Below are 20,295 nucleotides of genomic sequence, written 5' to 3'. Positions count from 1 at the left end.
TCAACAGATCTTAGGTTTAAAAGATTTTTCTGAGATGTACAATCCTTTGGTCCTGCCTGACATGGGTCCTGCCTGATCTAGACTCACATGTCATGTGGCATGAAGGGTGTGATCATCCTATCTCAGCTTCTTCTTTGACTTTCACTAAAATTGTTACCAATGACAGTTATGTAACTTGAGCCCTAGTGACTTTCATTCTGGCACTCAGTTAGTTGCTTGTGGGGAACCCTGGGCATCGTCTCACTGAGAAGGGTTAAACCATCTGACACAGCTGAAACTGCAACAGGCTGATCTCCAGCTGCCCCAAGCCCACATGAAATGACTGTGTTGTTTGCCTTCTTAGGAGTGTCTGAAACTGAGGAACTTCTCCTCACTGCATGCCATCATCTCTGCTCTGCAGACTGCACCCATACATCGTTTGAGCGAGACGTGGGGAGAAGTGTCCAGGTGGGTCTGCCAATCTTCATAAGGAAACCGCAGTAGATAAGTGACAGATACGGTAGATTAGATCTACCTTCTGCCCTCTGCATGGCCCTGGAAAGATCTGGGGCACTAAGGGTAGGAGTCACCTTGTAAGTGGGATATCTAACCCTCTCTGCTTTGATGCTAGGGTTTCCTTCTCAGGATTCAAGTTCCTTAATGTAATGCACAATTGTTCATAAAAAGTCTTTCTTCAAGTGATCACTAAGCAGCAGTTGAACTCTTTGTCCAGTTGAAACCATAACTGTCAAAACAGACAACTCTATGGTCAGCTAAAATGAGAGGGACTGGATGATCAAATGAGAGCTCCTATCCCAGTCCTTGGGCTTGCATAGGTTTTATATTAACTTAGTTAGAAATGCACATCCAGGTAGTTGGTTTCCTTTGGTTCTCAAGTGAAAAGAATTTGAACTCACATGCCTGCTGTTATTCTGCAGTTCCTCCTTATGGTTTCTCTCTCAAACAGGAAAACATCAAAACTTTTCACAGACCTGTGCACAAAAGACACTGCAGAGAACAGGAATCTGCTTCTTAAGGTAGAGAAGGGGATCTGGGCTAAAAGCATTTCAAAGAGAGAAAGGAGCAATTTTGGAAGAGGTTCAGGGGCAGATATGGATTTCTCATTTGTTTTATCATTTCTTTGTCTTTTCCTCATTGATAATTTGAGAAATTCCAGTTGTATCTTTGGAAATCACAGGAAGGCAGCTCGATTTGTCCTTGGTGAGGCTGGAGGCTTTGGGCACATGAAATTCTAGTTTTGGTAAGCTTCTGGGCTCTCAGAAAGGCTAAGTGAGCAGGAAGGGTTGGTGGACTGGTAGAATCAGCAAGTCGCTGGCTGCCATGCTAGGAAATGAGTGGACAAAGGGAAGCTTAGCTCATGTCCCACTGGGTGCAGCTGGGACTGATTCATGGGTGCGCTGTCGTTTCTCTCTCTGCCCCTGTGCCTGAACTGATGGGTCTTCAGATTTCTACTTCAGAGCCCAGCTGGCAGCAGCACTGACTCCTGATGACTGAGAAATAACTTGAGGTCTCACATATTCAATAGCGGATCCTTAGTGAGCAGAGCTCAGACTCCACTTCCCAGGGAATTCCTTGCCCTGTCCTTCATAGATGACACTTGAGGAGACCACATTCTAAATGGATGTTCAGAGACCGTGTCAGAAGATCTCCCTTGGCAGATTCCTAGGACCAGATGAAGTTGGATGTCACCTCTGATCTAGCTGTTTGTCCATAGGTTGAGGGGCCTGGGCCAGGAAGGAGTTTCTCACACATGATAGGTCACTGACTCTTCCACTCTGCATGGGCATGGCAGGGTACCTGGACACACTCCAGGAGCTCAGAGGATAGGATGGTGATTAGGGGTGCTGCTGGAATATATGGTAAAAGCAGCTGAGATTTTATTTGAGCTGGCAGGAACAGCTGGCTGCCCTCATAGTGTCCTGGGAAAGTCACTGGCCTGCTTGAACCTGACTCCTCATTTGGAGAGAGGAAACTTGAGAGCTTAGTGCAGGGAGCACACTGTGGCAATGAGTGCAAGTTCATGTGCTTCCTCCTGGATCCTCCTCAGAAAGGTGACATTAAGAGCAATGATAATTATACAAGCTGAGTGCTTTGAGAGGCTATGAGGCAGGTGTATGTTGAGACGGGGGAGCAGGTTTAGAATTTCCAGGCCACATGCCCAGGGTGACTTTCCAAGCAGTCATGGAAGCTGGGATTGAATCTAGAAGTAGACTGAGAGGGTAACAGATGTTTTACCAGCTGACCGGAGACTGGCCTGTAGGGCATTGCTTGGAGGGACAGGGCTGTAAGGAGAGAAAAATGTCACTAACCCTGCCTGACCCTGGCAGGTGGGGCTCTCCAAGAAGGCCACCCTGGAGACCAACCCTCAGAGAGCCCAGATGAGGCAGTGGAAGAAGAAGAAGGTGAGTGAGCTGTGCTAGGGTGGGTGTGAGGGCTCTCAGGGCAGGAGACCCTCCAGACCATCCAGCCTGAGCCAAGCCCCAGAGGGTCTTTGCTTAGAGCAGATATGGGCCCATGGGATACAAGTCAATTTTTACCACTTAATCTATGCATGGTGGGCTGTGACGTTATTCATGGCACTCTGGGAAGATGGGGTAGAAGGATCACATCTTCAAGCCCAGCCTGGCAACTCAGTGCTTTAGTAAGGCCCTGTCCCAAGGTCAAAACTACAAAAGGCTTCAGAATATGTCTTTTTGCAAACACCCTAGTTTTGGTATCCAAGAAGAAAAACAATTGCCATGGAGGTTATTAGGGATATTTAATGTCATAAGAAAAGAGTCAGAAGTGAGAGAATTGAAGGAAAGTAGGTGAGTGTCCCAGAGAGGGACAGGAGAGAGGTGCATCAAATGTCAGGGGACCTTATAGGCCTCGAGGGGGACCTGGGAGTGGGGACTCATCATCACTACCTCCCAATGGCACAGGGCCTGGTCCCCTTCCTTGGCACATTCCTGACTGACTTGGTGATGCTGGACACTGCGATGGAGGAGTATGTGGATGTGAGTGATCCTTGGGGTATCAAGTGTGGGAACAGGATCATTGGACTTGAAACAAAAGGCTCCTGGCATTAACCCTTAGTCCCCAGCTAACCTACTCTTGTCAGATCCTTACACCTGGCCCTGTGTGCTGTTGGCACCAAGTCCATCATGCCCACGAGTGAAGGACCCTCTGAAATGACCCTGAGTCTCTCTTATCCAAACCCTGAAGCTGCCCTGCCACAAAGCTGCATAGGGCCTTGGCTGAGCTGAACTCAGTCTCTCCCTCAGCTGATGAGCAAGGGAGGGTAGAGATATAGGTTCCCCAAAGTCCATATGGCTAGTATTCTTTCCTTTCTTAGGCCCTAGTTTTCCAGTCTGCTCTCAACAGGTTTTTGGGTTTAAGCCCCTCAGCCTCAGCTCTCATGTATGTCCTCTCCAGAGCCCAAACCTGACCTGGGTCCTCATCCATTTCTATGCACTCTTGACCCCCATGGGCCTAGGCACAATGCACAATGGCCACAGGTAGGGATGGGCTATTCACGTTCCAGTCCTTCTCATGAATATCTGCTATCTTTTTTGCAGGATAATTTGATGAACTTTGAGAAAAAAAAGAAAGTAAGCCACTGTGTCCTACAGTTCCTGGAGGGAGGGAGGCAGAATTCAGAGACCCCATGGGCTGAACACTCTTTAGCCCCAGCCCTCTGCATCTTGGTTTTAGTAGGAGGGGTTTTTGCACAGAAAAGATGAAAACCATCCTGATGGAGTATGTGCCTAAGACACTGGACACATGTGTAACTACCTGGACATGGGGCTGTTTCAACCCAACTCACAACAGCTTGGGTTTGGAAGAGATAGAGAAGCAGAGGGGACTACTAAACAGAAAGCCCTGTAGACCAGTCCTTAACTCTCCCTTCTCTGGGCAAGGCCCCCACCTCATTGCCAGTGCAAGCCCTCTCAGTATGCTGCCTGCCCCTCTTGCCCCAGGAAATGACAGTCCTTCAGGAGATTCAACTTTGCCAGGTAGCAGCCAGAAAATACAACTTCAAGCCAAAGGAAAATTTTCAAAACTGGTTTAACTCAAAAAAGTGGCTGACTGACAATGAAAGGTGAGGACCAGCCAGCTATTGTGGGAAAGCCCAGGGTCGGGGGTTCTCCTTCCTGGACTGCTGCAGACAGCCCAGGCCCATGGCGCCACTGCTGTCCACAGACCATGCTGCTTGGTGACTGCTGCCTGTGATAACAGGACTTGGGCTGCTGGGCAGGCATTGCTGGGCAGACTCAAGGCAGGGCTCTTGGGAGACTAAAAAATGCCTCTCTGTCCTGCAGCTACAAGGTGTCCCTTCTTCGGGAACCCCGATCCAAGCATGCCAGCAACACACTCACTGCCAAGAAACAATCATAAATCTTAGAGGCAACTGACTGCCCAGACCAGCATGTGCAGGTGGCCTCAGCACTCCATGAGATCTGCATATGAGCTCCTGCCAGAGTGTGGACAGGAGCAGGTCTCTCGCTTTGAGTGATCACCTCACCCACACTTTGGAATGACAGAATATGGCAGAAGATTGATGTCAAACGTGTAGGGCAATAGCACTGTTTTGTTAATGTATAAACACAAAACCTACAAAGTTTTAAAAAAGATAAGAAGTTATCCACTTTGCATTCTAAATAAAGTTAAATATTAAATTAGTTAAATATTAGTTAAATATTAAATTAAATTAAACTGTTAAGTTTAGGAAGCTAATATGTCTTAATATTGAATACACTTTATATTTGTACTTTGCATATCCAAAGTAAAATACAAAAACTCTATTTGGACTGACGTTTATCAGTCTTTTACTAATTCAAAACTTTTGATGAATTCATTTGTATATTTTACATTCTATTGTATTGCTCATATTTCTGAGTTAGTGACAAAATCACACACTGTTCTACATGAATGTTATAGAAAATTATCATTTATTATTTGTTTGTATCTACATTTTATGAATGCTATCTTTGTACATATTTCTAGTTGTTTTTCTTTGCAATTTAATTAATAATTTAATATGTATGTATGTATTATTTAAAATGTTCGGGCTCATCTCTCAAAACATAAAAGTCTTCAGTTTCATACATTTACATGCTGTTGTCTTTTTTCAGTTATGTTTACTATATGTGATTTCTTCCTTACATGATTTTTTTTTTTTGGTACTGGAAATCAAACTCAAGAACTCACACTTGACAGGCAGGCACTTGTGCCCCTGAGCTACACCCCAGCACTCTTACATTCATTTTTATGTATGTGTATGAGTTTGAAAGTTTGCTGTTGGTTTTGGGTATGAAACACATCAATAGAATCTGACACTGCAAATAATATATAAATTCAGGAAACTTTATAATTCTAAATAAATTAGGTATATGTTATGTCCTTTATTACACAGGGTACAAAGCATTTATATCATGTTAGTAAGTAAGCATAATACAATCTACTGGCTAGAAGGAACATCTGAACTATTTCCTTTTGCCCACTCATTTCTTATATCACTACACATATCACAAAATGGAAATTATTTCTGAAATAATTGAAGATATCATGCTGTCTCTCTTGCTGTAAGGTCAATGTGCTATGAAATACAATATGATTTTTTTAAAAACTACAATGCTGTGCAACAAATTATGAACACGTTTTTGCATCCGAATAATTAATGAGTAGAAAGTAATACTGCCGTTACATTTACTAAAACAGAGGTCAGTGGAGAGAACACTTATCAGATGGTGCCTGATTACAGGCAGGCTAATCACACCAGCAAACAGCTTTCCTAGCACAATATAATTTTCAGAAATAGACTCGTCTGACATAAAACAGCGTTGATGGCTGTCACTGATTTTCCTGCTGCTTCATACTTATCCTATTGCTCAGGTTATTTTCAATTTGCCTGCTTTGGGCAAGTAATTCAGTGCCCAGGATGCCCTATCTTTTTCTTCTTAAATACTCTTATTAGCATCTTTCACATGAAAAGAGAGTGCATGCAATCTGTTGTCCATCATTCCAGTGGGAAGGGTAGGTGAGAATTTGCTTTACAAAGGAAAAACTACTACTAATATTTCATTCCTATGAATAATTCTCATAAAATTACTGCACTTATGAAGTAGGCAATTACTCTTATTATCTCTCTTTTTCTAATGTACCTTTAAAGAATTTTGCTTTTTCATCATCAAACTCATTAACAGGAAACTATATTTTACTTTCCATTTTAAGTTTTTTGAAGATTTGGTGATATCTTTATTCTTGATATGTTTCCTTTTTTCATGCAGTAATGACCTTTTATTTTAAAATTCATGATATATTAAGGTCACTTTAATATATGAAATAATTTCATGTATTCATAATGATATATGAAATAACTTCTCTTTTGGTGTTGGAGATTGAACTCAGGTGATGGAAAACAGTAAACATGGACTATATAGGTCAACCCTTATTGAACAACCTCCTGCATGAGAAACTTTGCATAATATAAATCAATCTTCCCCAATTCTTTATTTTCTCATAAATGTTATTATTATATGTGGCTGAAAGTTATAATTGCAATAGTATAAGTTTTCTTTAGTACTTTAAAGTTATTATTATGCAGTGTTTTCACACTGAATTTAAAATTTTTGCATTTAGTATTCCTTCTGTGCACATACTGAGGACTCTTCTAGAGTTGTCCTTCCCAGGATGCTTTGAACTGCATAGCCAATGGCTTCTTCAGTTTCTTATTGCGAAAACAGTATTAACTGTTGATGGCTCAGTTTTCTCAGATTTTTTCATAGTGTCCTGAAGTTACTCTAGACTTCTGTTCATTCCTTTTTCTTAATGTTATTTCTCATTAGCGGTTTGTTGTTTCTTTTTCAAGTTCACAATTACTTCCTAATCTGAAGTACCACTTGTAGGATTGCTGATCCTCTTGCAGGATTCTAAGTATCACATTTTCTGTGTGGATACGTGTGTGTGTGTGTGTGTGTGTGTGTGTGTGTGTGTGTGCATGCGAGTGTATTTCCAGTATTATACGGAGTACTTTTCGTAACTTCCTATACCTAGGGTAAATGCTCACATATTCATGAATGGTGTTTACTATATCAACTATAACTCTTATTCAAATGACTGATGATGCTGTTAGATAAACACTAACAAGAGTGCATGTAGTTGAACAACATGATTACATTATTTATTCTCATATGTATTTGACGGTGACAAGAGAAGGCTTTCAGAGTAAGGTGAGCTCTCTCAGTGGCAGGCTGCCTGGTTTCTGCATCTGCCCAAGTTTGACTCTAACTACTGCTCTGTATTTCAGCCCCGCCTTACTCTTAATGTTCCCTCCAATAAAGCTTTACCTGGCTCCTGTCAGGATTAGCCAGGAAACCTGAAGACGCCTTTGTCTGCCTACAGACCCCTTTCCTCTGCCTGCCAGCCTGTCAGACACATGCACCTGCTTGCTCATTCACTGAGATAATCTCATTACGTTTTTCTCACATTTCATTCAAATTCACTTCCCTTGTTTGTTCCTTCTCTTTTCATAGTCTCTCACATACTCCATCCCTCATTTCTGTTATACAAGAATATTCTCATTAAAGCCTACTGCTCCCCTAGTAGGTCCCAAATTATTACTTCCTCTGTCAGTTCCTGAGGAATGAAACACTTGGAGAATAGTTCAAAGAAGTTTTAAATTACACGTGAATTTATGGATTATTTTTCAGATACCGATATACTTGGTGGTTACTCTGTCCTCAGAAACAGTGCTAAGAGCTCAATCTAGTGCCAAATTGGAGAACAAAGGGTTGACTGCATTGTTTCCTGCTGGGACCCTGACAGCCTAAGAAACATCACAATGAATAAGGCACTTCCTCAAAAGGTTTATGCACAATAGGTCTTTCACTCTCCAACCCCAGTGATCCTCAAACTTCAACATATTACACTCACACACATTCTTTCTCTGTCTCTGTCTCTGTCTCTGTCTCTCTGTCTCTCTCTCTGTCTCTCTGTCTCTCTCTCTCTCTCTCTCTGTCTGTCTCTCACAGACACATAAACTCACACACACTAGATTCATCAGAGAGCCAAGAAAACAGATTCACAATATTTGCAGTTCTCTAAAACCAATTCTACTGATATCACAATTGAAATATCAAAGAATTTGAAACCAGAATACTGAAAACAATCAATTACATTAAAGATGATACAAATAAGGAGCTGAATTAATCAAATAATTTATTATTTAATGAGGTCAAATAAGATACAATAGAGAACTGAATGATTCCAAGAGGAAATCATTATGCAACATATGATACACTGCTGCAGTAGAAAAAGAGAATTAGGGAAAATAAACTAAGAATTCCTAGAAGTCAATGCACAAATAGACTTATTAGAAATACAACTGAAAAAAATTCAACTGAAATTCTCAATTTAAGATGAATCACAAGTAATAGTATCAGAATCATAGGACATACTGGATGCGCTAGATTAATGACACAGAGAATAAAAATGAGAAGTGATGAGAAGTGGAATAGGCCAGAGTAGAATATGAAATTAACATTTCAGATGTATAATAATGTTACCTAATATATATTTTAAAAATAATTCAGAAAATCATGTTGCATTCACCTATTAAAGGGGAAAACTCACTTTACTGATGCAATATGAAAGAATAAGAGAAAACCAACTAAAATACAAAAGTGAAAAGTAAAGTGACACCCTCAGAGTAAATGGAATTGTATTTTAGCACTGTGAAGCACACGGAATTTAAGAAAGGGAGCTAGTAAAATTAGCAGTAGAGATAAAAATAAATTCAATCAATAAAATTAGAATAATAAAATGTTCAAATATTGGAATTGAGTACTATTTTTCACATATTCCATATCATTTATCAAACAGTGAAAGAGATTACAAGTTATATACTGCAAAGGAATGATAAAGGTGTATTTTGATATATATGCTATCACAGCTGAGTTAATAGCTATCCACATGCATGTATCAAATTAACACAGTCTAGTAAATTCACACAAATATGGTCACTTCATCTATGTAACCTGTACTTTAGTTAATCTTTGAATAATAATGGTTGAGATCTGGAATACCCTCTTAACATCTCTTACACTTATAGGCTGGGCTTTTAGAATGTGAGGAAATCACAGAGATACTTATAGCTAGGAGCCTGACCACTGGGCCCATGAACCTGGGGGAATGGATGTCTCTCTCTGGCTCCTCCCTTCTCCCCCTGCTTCCTGGTCTTCATGAGGAGAGCAGCCTTTCTTCCACGATGCCCTCCATTACCCTGTTTCTAGCTTGCAACCAGCTCACCAGGGACTGACACTGTGAAACATAGCAAACTTTACCACTTCTCTGCTGTCAACTGCTTTGTCCCAGTCACAAGGAAAGAAAGTCATGCATAGGAAGTAAGCACCAACTGTCTTCTGGCAAACACAAAGCAGAAAAAATACTGAACTTACATTTGCAGAGGTAGACATGGGTCTCCTAGTTGTGCCTGTGTGTTCCTTCTCCTGACGGTGAAGATAACCTGAAGGAAGGACAAGCAGGAGTCTAACACTAGAAGATAAATGTTTGCCACGTTCAACATTTGGTTCATTCTATTTTATGAAGAGGAAAGGAATTTCATAAAATACATGTGCTAGAATACACACATGTACACACACCCTGCACACACACACACACACACACACACACACACACACACACACACCGTACACACACAAATACACATGGACATTGTTCATACCCTTGACGATCACGGTGGTCATCACAATTTGATAAAAGGATAAACTGTAAGTTTTGGCTATCTTCCATTTTGTTCTCTGAGATTTCACCATAAAGAGTATCAGGGAAGTTACTGTATTCAGACTGAGGGATTCAAAGAGAATCCTGAGCTGTGCATCATTCTCCTGTTCCTTTTACCAGCAATTTATCCCTTGATTCATGGACATTTAACACTCACTTCATCCATCGCTGGCAACTGCAAACTGAAAATCATGTGTGTGTGTTTTTCTTTTGTCAGTAGCTGCATGCTATTTCTCTGTCACTGTCAAACATGCTCTGGCTCTCCTATTCCTTCCATATAGACTTGAAAACTCAAGCCACAGAAACCTGCAATGCTTTCTTATGTTTTTATTTCCACCAAAAAAATATTTTGCTGGCCCCGTTAAATAACTCTGTTACACACAATTGTTCCTACACACTTTCTCAACATTCTGCCGTTTCTTCAGATGTCAGCCAGGAAGAACATTAGCTACACAAAACTGCAAATATTAAGGTTTTTTTCTTTTTTCTCTTACTCAAACCCTGACTTTGGATTTCATCGCAGGGCCTTAGTGAGTGATGTACTGTGGAAATGAAATCGTTTTTCCCAGGAGGTTAGAGATAATCTGCAATGCATCAGTGCCATGAGATAAGCATTGAATATCTTTGAAGTTATGAGTATACGTTCATCTGAAACTTTATGCATCTACTTGGTGCTCATACACCTCCTTCACCACATATCTCAAACCTGTTCTTGATTGCATGGTTTCGGGCCTAGGACTTACCTCAATGGCATAAGTGCCTGCCCTTGCAAGCATGCAGGCATGAGTTTAATCACAGTACCAAAAAAAAAAAAAAAAAGAATGGATTTTGATTTCATGATTTCTTTTCTTATTATTGAGTTTTTAAATTTCTTTGTGTATTATGGATATAATTTCTTTATCAGAAATAAATTCTTCCAATAATTTTCCCCCTGCAATTATCTTCATTCTGTTTCCTGATTGCCCTAATGTATGAAATGATCTGCACATTCACAGCAGGAGAAAGAACTGAACAGTAGCTAATATAAGTATTTAATAAACTCCTGGGATAAGTTTTGTATTACTGGGATCCCATTCTTTGCTGTGATTGATTATATTCTATGTGGAAATTCAAACCAAGATACAAGACTTTCACCACTTTTAAATCCCTGGATTTAGGGGAATATCTTTGACAAATGGCTGCAACCCTAAGAAAAAAACAAGCAGTAAACCAATTTAGGCAGATGCACCTTTTCTCTCTGGAAGTTTAGGGAGCAGATGCTGTTTCCTTGCGTTTTGTTTTGTCTGGGTTTGACTTTGTTTGTTTACACTGATTACACTCACTCGTGCAATTCAGTACATATTCATCCAACCAATGAAAAGACACACACATATGCTCCTGCTGTGTAACCCCTGAGTTGTACAGTGCTTTCTCTTTCCCTCCCTAGTGGATCCATGACTCTTAATTGTGGACTGAGTTGAGCTATAGCTGCTCAGTTATGCAACAGAATTACCTAAGAAATATCTACATTGTTCACTTCCAAGCCTTCAAAGATCAGAGAAACTAAAAGGCTATTTCCCTGGCCATAACAGACAGAATGGGAAAAAGAAAATTGCATGAAATTTGAATTTCCTTTTACCAAATCAAATATATGCAGAAGGCAACAAAGTGAAATGGACCCTGTAAGTCAGACCCAGGTCTGCTACTCAATGGCTGTTGACTTCATGGAACTTACTACATATCCAGTGTTGTTTTCAGATGTAAGAAAGAGTTAATGATGCATAGCGGCTTTTCAGAGTTGCTGAGAGAATGAATTTATGTAATGCATTTAAATAACTAGATGAATTATACAATATAATAAATGCTGAGTTATCCTTGGTCTTTTAAAAATTACTTTTTCATTCCCTATTCTTATATTTCTGCCCCTCTGCAATGAACGTTTTACATCTTCTACTGGTGCATAAAATGTATTACACTTTGAGATCTCTGAGTCATTCATTTTCTTCTCTCTCCTGACATATGATAATTAATTGTTTACATGATCTACATTTATGTTTATATGTTTTACACAAGTAGAAGGAGCACTCAAAACCACTCTTACTCACCAATACCTGGATAAATGCCCAACCAGCTCCAACCAACACCTGATAGCATATGATGAATGACAGCAGAACAGTGGGGTCTTTGGAGAAGCGGAACGCAGCATTCCTAGGAAGCTCAGCTCTTCTTCTACAGTGCATGGACACCTGGAGAAGCCACACAGCCATCACATTCACCAGAACTGTGGGCAGGAGAAGGATCTTTGAGAATCTCCCTGAACAAAATCCTCATTTACTTCTACATATAAAATCCCAATGGCCTGGTTGTTTAGCTCTGATTTAAATGTTTCCAGTGACACCGATTTACTGCCCTCAGTAGTAACCCAAACCCAGATCTGTATACACATGGATGAACTAAAGAAGAACTAACCCTATTATAAAAACTTCTAACAGGTTTATTATGCATTCATCCAAATGAGAGAATATTTTATTGCTAAATGAATTAACAAAAAGGTCAAAACAAAATGAAAAAATAAGATATTGGGTAGTATGTTAGAAAGATTTGCAAAAATTTCTGCATATTTATAGAATATTTTACTGATGAAAACATAAATCAACAAGAATTACATGTGATAGTTATGTCTTATATGAGAAAACTGAGTGAGCTGCATAAAACTAGAATTCATTGAAAAACATGCATACAGTCATTTTCAAAGGTATAAACACAATTTAATGCTAATATGAATAAAAGATAGATTAATCTAAATATAAATAGAGTGTCACTCTATTAAATATCTGTAATAATATTTCTAATTCAAGTTAAAAAATAAAATGCTATTATTTTTCACAAGTACAAATTGCATAAAATTTCCTTAGATTTTAAAATGTCACTAGTTGTGTGAGAACCTGACATAAACAATTTGAAAGACAAAAAGCTTATTTTGGTTCACAATCCACAGGTTGCAGTCCATGGCCTACCTTTTCTCACTTTAGACCTGCAGGAAGTCAGAAAGAGCAGAAAAGGCCAGGAAGAGGAAAGTGTCTCAGCATGGCAACCAGGCACCAAAGAAGAGTCCAGGAGTCAGACAGGAAAAATTCGGGGAACACATATATGCCTCATGTTCACCCCCATGACCCAATAAGGCTATTGCCTTTATCCATCACCTGCCTATAATGACATCCACCTATTCTTGCTGCCTTGATTATCTGATCATTTTCCAAAAACCCCATCGACTCTCAACAAAACCTTTAGTTTTATGGAACATTTCACTTCCCTACCATGACACTCCCATAGTTGCAATCATAGATAATATCACTGTATCTGAATGGCTTAAACAAACATCACCTTATCTAAAGGAAAACCATGATCAGGTAAACTCAGATGGTTTTCCACAGGCTCACTGCTACCTGATTCCAGGTTCTGCAATGTGTAACAAATAAATCATGCTATATGGTTTGGATACCAATGATAATGTGCTCAAATTCCTGATGCCATCACTGAGATGGTCACGGGGGTGAATTAGTTCCCATTTCATTATGTCCTCTAAAGCACAGGCATCCATCACATTCTTTAAATTCTCACAGATTTTTAAGACTACATCTTAGCAGTTTTCAAGGTTTGATCTAAATGGAAAATAACTTCCCCAAAACCTCATTCCACTCATAAAATTGAACCAACTGAAAGGGTTGGATTCTCCAGCAGGTGGGGGGCTCTCTCCTCCTGCTATGGGAAACCTTGTGCTTACTCATGTTTTACTGTTTTCCTTGATATCTGCTTCTCTGAGTCACTTAACAATAGCACCTTCCTTACTGCCCAAGTCCTAGAAGACACAACAGAAAAGCTCACCACTACCATTTTCTGCACACTGCTGCTCATACCTCATTTTTTTTGCAAATGTGTATTTCTGAAAAAGGTTTAAATTTTCAGAGTTTTGCTCGTTTCATCTTTAAATTATTATGGTACTTTTCATTCTGTAAACTATTTCTGCCTCTAGAGCTTCCTTTATATACAGTACAAAAGTACTCTTAAAACATACAGGACAAAAAGAATATTTTCCTAAAATATTTGTGCAGGCTTCAATATTATCTCAGGAGTACAGATGTAGGACATTTTCCATAATAATATCTAGCTACCAAAAAGGCTTTTCATTTATTGAGTTGCTCTCCTACATGATATCACATTTTTCCTCGAATCAAGTGGCACATCTTACCCACTGATATCTGTGGATCTTCTTTACTAAATGTAATACTTCGTATGCTCACAGTCTTTCTCTTTAACTCTGTTTCAACTGATATCAATACAGCCGTTACAGCACTTCTAATTATGGTATTTGCATTGTGATTCTTACTCCTTTTTGGAATGTTTCCACATTGATTTACTGTTTTTAAAATTTCATGTACATATGAAGTTCATCTCTTTTAGAAAGTACTTGGCTTGGAATGGCTCTTCTATCCAGTTGGATAATGTCCTTAACTGAATGCTACATCCTTTACATCCAGGAAAATTCTTTGTTTTTATGGTTTCATTTTTTTGTTGTTGTTGTTTTTCACATCTGTTCTTTTTCTGCATAAACCTCATCTTCCCAGTACACCGACCCCTATATATAACCCAACAATTATCAGGAACTAACCCTCCCCAAAGATTCATCCTATTAGAAAATAATCCTAACTCTAACATAACACTAACCCTAACTTTATAACCCTAAGACTCTGACTATAACACTAAAACTAAGCAATGAGCTAAGCATAAATGAGCAGTAACCCCAAACCTATTACTCATGCTCCCCTACCCTAACACTGACAATACCCTACAATAACACTGACAACATCACCCACTCTGATTCCTAATCCCACCCCTCACTCTAAAACAAAAGAGATGAAAACTAACCATAGTCCTCCACCATTCATCCTATCCCTAACTCTGCTTCTATAAACACAGATTAAACTCAACCAATGTCAAAACCTAAACACTAAACTTTACCTTAACCCTAACTTGAACCCTAAATATGACCCCAGCTCTGACACTGATATTATCCCAACTGGACCTGTATCCTGCAGTATTAATCATAAATGTAACCCTAACCTTAACTCCCAACTGGAAACTCACACTGATCCCCAAGACTAATCACTAAAACCTGCCCTAATTCCTAATCTGAACCCGAACTCTGTTTTTGAAATCTAATCCTAACCACTAACCACTGCCCCTAACACTATATTTAATACCTTTAGCACTTACTGTAGCCCTAAACGTGGGCCTAAGCTAGCCCTCATTCCAATCCCAAAGCTGACTCTGCACCATACACCTCCTTTACTTATTCCCCCAAACAAAACTGAACCCTTAAAAAACCATTAGCTCAAATAAACATCTCCTCATAAATTGGGACTGTTGCTTATTTATTCTCAATAACAAGAAAATGTCCCACATCCCCCTTAGATCTTTATCTCCCTAAACCCAAACCCTAAACTCAATTACAATGCTAATCCCTACCCAAATCCTGAGTAACAGAAAGAGCCAAGGTTTATAGCAGCATGGTCTTAAGAGCAAAATCAAGGAAGCCATCTGTGTATCCACTGGTGACTGTGTAAAGAAAATGTACTATCTACACATAACGGAAAATAAAGAGAATAAAGATATGCCATGTGCAGGAATTTAATCTGCTAAGTGAATGTGAGCACTGTGTGTTTTGTGCATGAGATGAGTTTAATAACATTAATGAAATCAAGCAAAAGGGATTTAGAAGAGGAAGAGGGAAGGGGATTACAAAACAACTCTACGGTGAATGTGCACCTACTCCCCACTGTGTGTAACTACAGCTACTGCAAGGATGTACTAAGAAGGAAATACTTTTCAAAAACCTGGAACCTAATTTCTAACACTTCATCTCTCATTCTCAGCCATAACACAGTGCAAATCTCATGTTAAACCTCCACTACATCCCAACAAACCTCAACCCAAACGCCATCTTGTTCCCTCACCCTAACATTCATCCCCTTCCTCATCCTAACTGTAATGGAATTTTGAAGAAATGACCTCATGACCTCGGTGATAGAACCCAACAAGGCTTGGAACTCTGGTAACCAAGCCTCCACACTTTTGAATCTATCTCCTGCCCTGATCACTTGGAGGGAGACATTCAAGAGTAGAAGATGAGCTTTTGCTGTTTTCCTGGTTTCCAAAGTTCTAGCCGCAAAAGGCACAGGAACCAGAGCCTTTTCAGATCTTGGTTCCCACCTCACTGTGGATGTTTCAAGCTAATGTTCAGGAGGAGCCGACAAGTAAGAGAGATAACCCCATGCCAATGCCAGCCTCTTAAGGGCAGTCATTCACCAATGGATTTGGGGGGATGTGCAGGGGTTGACCCAAACAGGGGGAGATTTAAAGTGTCCCAACTTTGACCTGTCCACTTCCTATTTCCTACTTCATGGTTGGAAGTATGACAGGCATCGAAGGTCTATAGTTACGGGATTATTGGGGATCAGTTTATCTGATGGGAGGTTAATCAACTGATTCAAGCTGTCCTCTCGCACCTCTCTGTCTCAAGATTATACATATACCGCCCTATGCTGCCTAACGTGGAGAGATTTTTCTATGAGGGGGCTGTGTGGGGATGGCCAGGAGGAGTGAATGATAACTTGTGGCTCAAATGTCAGGTACTCTCTTGGCAGAGCTCTGTGCAGATCATCAGCACACCATGTGGCAACTCGGTCTCCATCAACCCAGAGCAGGAGCATGAAAACTCCAACAGTGGCCAGTGCTGGTCTAGGGTGCAAGTGAGCACACAAGGGTCTGTACAGGTGAGAACTCATGCTGACCAGCACTAAGATCAAAGAAAGATAACTTCCCCGGGTCATGGCTTAGGGCTTGACCATAGAAATGACCTGTAGTCCCATTGCCAAAGGAATCTGGTCTTCCTTATAACCCTTGTTCACTTAAATAGGTATAAAGTTTCATATCATGCATTTGTAGAATCAGAGCAAGTATGTTCTGAATCATTTCCCTCTAAATCAAGATATGGACAACTTGGTTTGATGTAGTGTTTACTTAACTGCTCCAAGTATCCCATGTGCAATCAACTCCAATACCTTTCTGGGCCTTCTACACATCCAAACTCTTACCAGGAGGGTTCCACAAACAAATGAGTTATGTACACTCACAAAAATATAAACTTTGCTAAGCTGCTCTGCACATTTCTCAATAGTGTCACATCAAGAACATGTCACTCAATTCCCAGTACCAAAAAAAGAAAATAAAAACCTATGCCTGTAGCCATAGCAGATATCAGATGTGGCCTCCCATGGCTGCACAATATTCCATTAAGAAAGGTAAATTCTGGCAGAAGCTAATTTTTTACCATGAGTGGACCAGATGGCACTTCTCAATCATGTGCAGTGAGCAGGACGTGACTCTGTGTGTCCTAGTAGGTGGTGTTTAGTGTCCAGCACTGTCACATACAATGACACAAGTGGCAGTTTTAACAACAGTTCCAGAAACTGCATGTCAAAGTGCTTCCCAGAAAGGTTTCTTCAGAGGCCACCCTGCATCTCAAAATCTCTGTGTCTTTGAAGGGAAATAAGGTTGCAGTACTGATCCTCAGGGCTCCCCTTAAACTAATCTAGGGCAAACCAGCTGTACTGCTTCAGTTAAAAAGTTTTTCCAGAATTTTGTCCCATGCACCATCCTTATCAATGTGGAGGGAAGTTGGTTACTCCAGAACCTTCCAGTCTATATCAACAGCAGCCCACATTCCAAGTATTTTAGGAGGAAGTCTACACATTACTCACTATGGGTGATTCTCAGTCCTGACACGTGTGCCACTCAACAGTCACTTGTCATACAGAACCTTTTACTTTCTCCTCTCCACAGTAGGGATATTTTGGACAACGCTCTTCATGTAAGTTATCAATAAAGGCCGGGGCTGCTGAACCACAGCAGAGACTACCTTAAAGACACAACTTGTTTAGCATTCCCTGGTCCTAACTCTGAATTTTGAGTGAAAATATTTGAATCGTTTTCACTATGGAAACACACACCCACGCCACCACCGCTGCATTCACAAACATAAATGTTTGAGTCTTTCTTGTCCGAACTCTGGATCCCAATCTTCTGGTGACTCATGCTGTTGCTCCTGGCTATATGTTTCTCCTTGTTTTCTCCAGGGTAACATTGAGTCTACTTTGAAGGAAGCAGTGACCTGCAGGGCGCAGACTCTCCAGTCAGAACAATGGGAGAAGTTGGTTGGGTTTTTGGTACCATCAAGCCTAATTAGACCCATTTCATACTTTACCAACTTTCTTTGCTCCTCCTGGGACTTTGACATCGTTCCATACTCTGTGCACAAGCTCTTCGGGAGGTGAGTGCACCCGCCAAGGCACAGTACACACACCATCACATACTGTTTCGGGAATGCAACTGCAGCTCTCCTCTCTATGCTCCTCTGAAAACTAGGAAAGGAAAGGAGCAAACCTCACAGGGTTTTTGTATGGATACATACCATAATATGTGTTAGGCCAGTGCCGTCTACCTTGGCCTGCTGAAAGGGTGCTGGACAAGCTGTCCTCATTCATGTTTGTATTTTTCTGTGTCTCCAGAGAAGAGGTTCTCTGCCTCATATCCCATGTCCATTAATATGCATAAAAACTTGTAACAGCAGGCAGGATTTCCACGTCTGAAGTACATTTATGGCTTTTTCTAGCTTGTGTTTCTCCTGATACACAATAAACAAGGGACCACTGGGTGCAGAAAGGGGAGCCTCCAAGCATGACTGATACAAAAGAAGTTACATAGCGATTTCGTTCACTCAACCTGCATCTATATAACAGTTACATTACCCAGTGACATTTCTGCACACAGAGCATAATGCTGGGATCCAAGAAAACCATTGCTGAGCTCAAATTCTACTGTTTGCACACAATAATATAGAGGCTGCAACACACAGCTCAGGACTGGGAAGAATTTCAGAACAGAGGGAGTGGTGAGAAATGAGTGATGGATATGAGGACTTTGGTAATAGAGACAGTGACAGAATCCTGGTGCTGGTATATATATATATATATATATATATATATATATATATATATAGATAGATAGATAGATCTTTTTCCTTTTTATCGGTACCTGAGATCGAACTCACGACTGCCTACTTGCAAGGCAGGCGCTTATGCGGCTGAGCTAAATCCCTAGTCCCTGGTATATTTTTTGATTCTATGGTAGAGACATGGTTTTGGGTTTTTCTTGTCAGAAGTAAGAGTCAGATAGTGCTGTAGGTGGAATTGTTAGAGTCCTTTAATAGGAGAGTGGAGAATGAGCTTCAATGCCAGTACCTAGGAGGCTCATCTTGAGTAAAGCAGCTTTCATTTCTGCTGGATCGCCATGTCAACATGTCCATCCCTACTCAGAGCAACCAGGGGCCAGGCTGGAGTTGGGATGCACAGACTGCTGTCAAATTTGCTTGAAGCCCAAACCTGGGAGATCAAATCCATGGAATTTTGCAACTGTTTCTTTCGGAAAGAATGATTGTAATGAAGTAGAGACTCATAGGATTAGAATTTGCCTTTGTAGGCAGACTCAGCAATGCTAGGACATTCACAGGGGGCTGGGGGGTGGGTTGGGCTTTCCTCAAGGCAGAGAGACAGGACCAGGCAAAACACAAGCTTGTCTTGGAGAGACAGGGTAACAGGCAACTCTGAGCCTCTGACTCCTGCTCATTCATTTCTCCCCAGCACAATTTCTTCCATGTTTGAAAACTGGCCCGAATGGTACCATCCACCGTACATTCCGAAACTCACAGTTTCAGAGGTCTGCATGCAGGCAAAGTCACGTGGAGCACACCTGGAGCCTGCTTTAACAGATGGTGAGGCACAAACAACACAGTCTGGAAGACTTTCATGGGTTTCAACTGGGCATTGGAATTCCCAAAAGAGTAGCTGTGTCTTTTATGCATTTGATAGGTGACTAACTTGCTAAGCTTTCCCCCTTCTAGCTCCTGCTCCATGTCACCCGCGACATGAACCTGCTTTGCAGACAGAGCCAGCAGTAGAGTCAAAGCCTCTGCTGGAGAGAGCAGAGCAACAGAAGCCAGCTGTAGAGCCCTCCTGCCTGTCTTCTGAAATGGAGGATGGGTCCATGCAGGAGGTGCTCTTAGCCCTCTCTCCTAAGAAAGTAGCTCAACAACTGACGCGGATGGATGCGGTGAGCAGCTGAGCTCAGTGGGCAGGGTAGGGGCAGCCTCTTCTCCTGTATGCTCATCTCAGTCAAACCTTTCCTTGACCAGATTACATGGATCGATGAGAGACCACAGTTCCATGTCCTATGTTCTGTGACGCCTTACTGATCCTTAGCCCCTAAGCTACTCCTGTCCTCATGTGGATGAAGGCAATGGAGATGAGGCCCTGAGGACAGCAGCTTCACAAAGTGATTGTGAAGTCCAACTAAGACTGGAAAAATGGAAGCAGGACAGAGATCAGGCCCTCATGACAAAATAGGGTGTTCACACAG

The 20,295-nt window shown here is 40.8% G+C and overlaps 1 long non-coding RNA gene across 1 annotated transcript in view; it reads right to left on the bottom strand.

Annotated features, from left to right (window-relative positions):
* The window catches only part of LOC134475148 (uncharacterized), a 166,057-nt gene that overhangs the window by 135,530 nt on the left and 10,232 nt on the right, over nucleotides 1–20,295 (bottom strand). The window contains exons 2-3 of the long non-coding RNA XR_010046110.1: nucleotides 11,868–12,043; nucleotides 9,438–9,505 (exon numbers count right to left, since the gene is read on the bottom strand). This is a non-coding gene — a long non-coding RNA (uncharacterized LOC134475148). The remainder of the gene's footprint in view (nucleotides 1–9,437; nucleotides 9,506–11,867; nucleotides 12,044–20,295) is intronic.

Source organism: Cavia porcellus, unplaced genomic scaffold, assembly GCF_034190915.1.
Source record: "Cavia porcellus strain 051 isolate PalLab524CR breed Dunkin Hartley unplaced genomic scaffold, mCavPor4.1 scaffold_136, whole genome shotgun sequence".
Taxonomy (NCBI): Eukaryota; Metazoa; Chordata; class Mammalia; order Rodentia; family Caviidae; genus Cavia; species Cavia porcellus.
The sequence above is the reverse complement of the archived record's forward strand: the minus strand, read 5'-3'. Positions and strand labels throughout refer to the sequence as shown.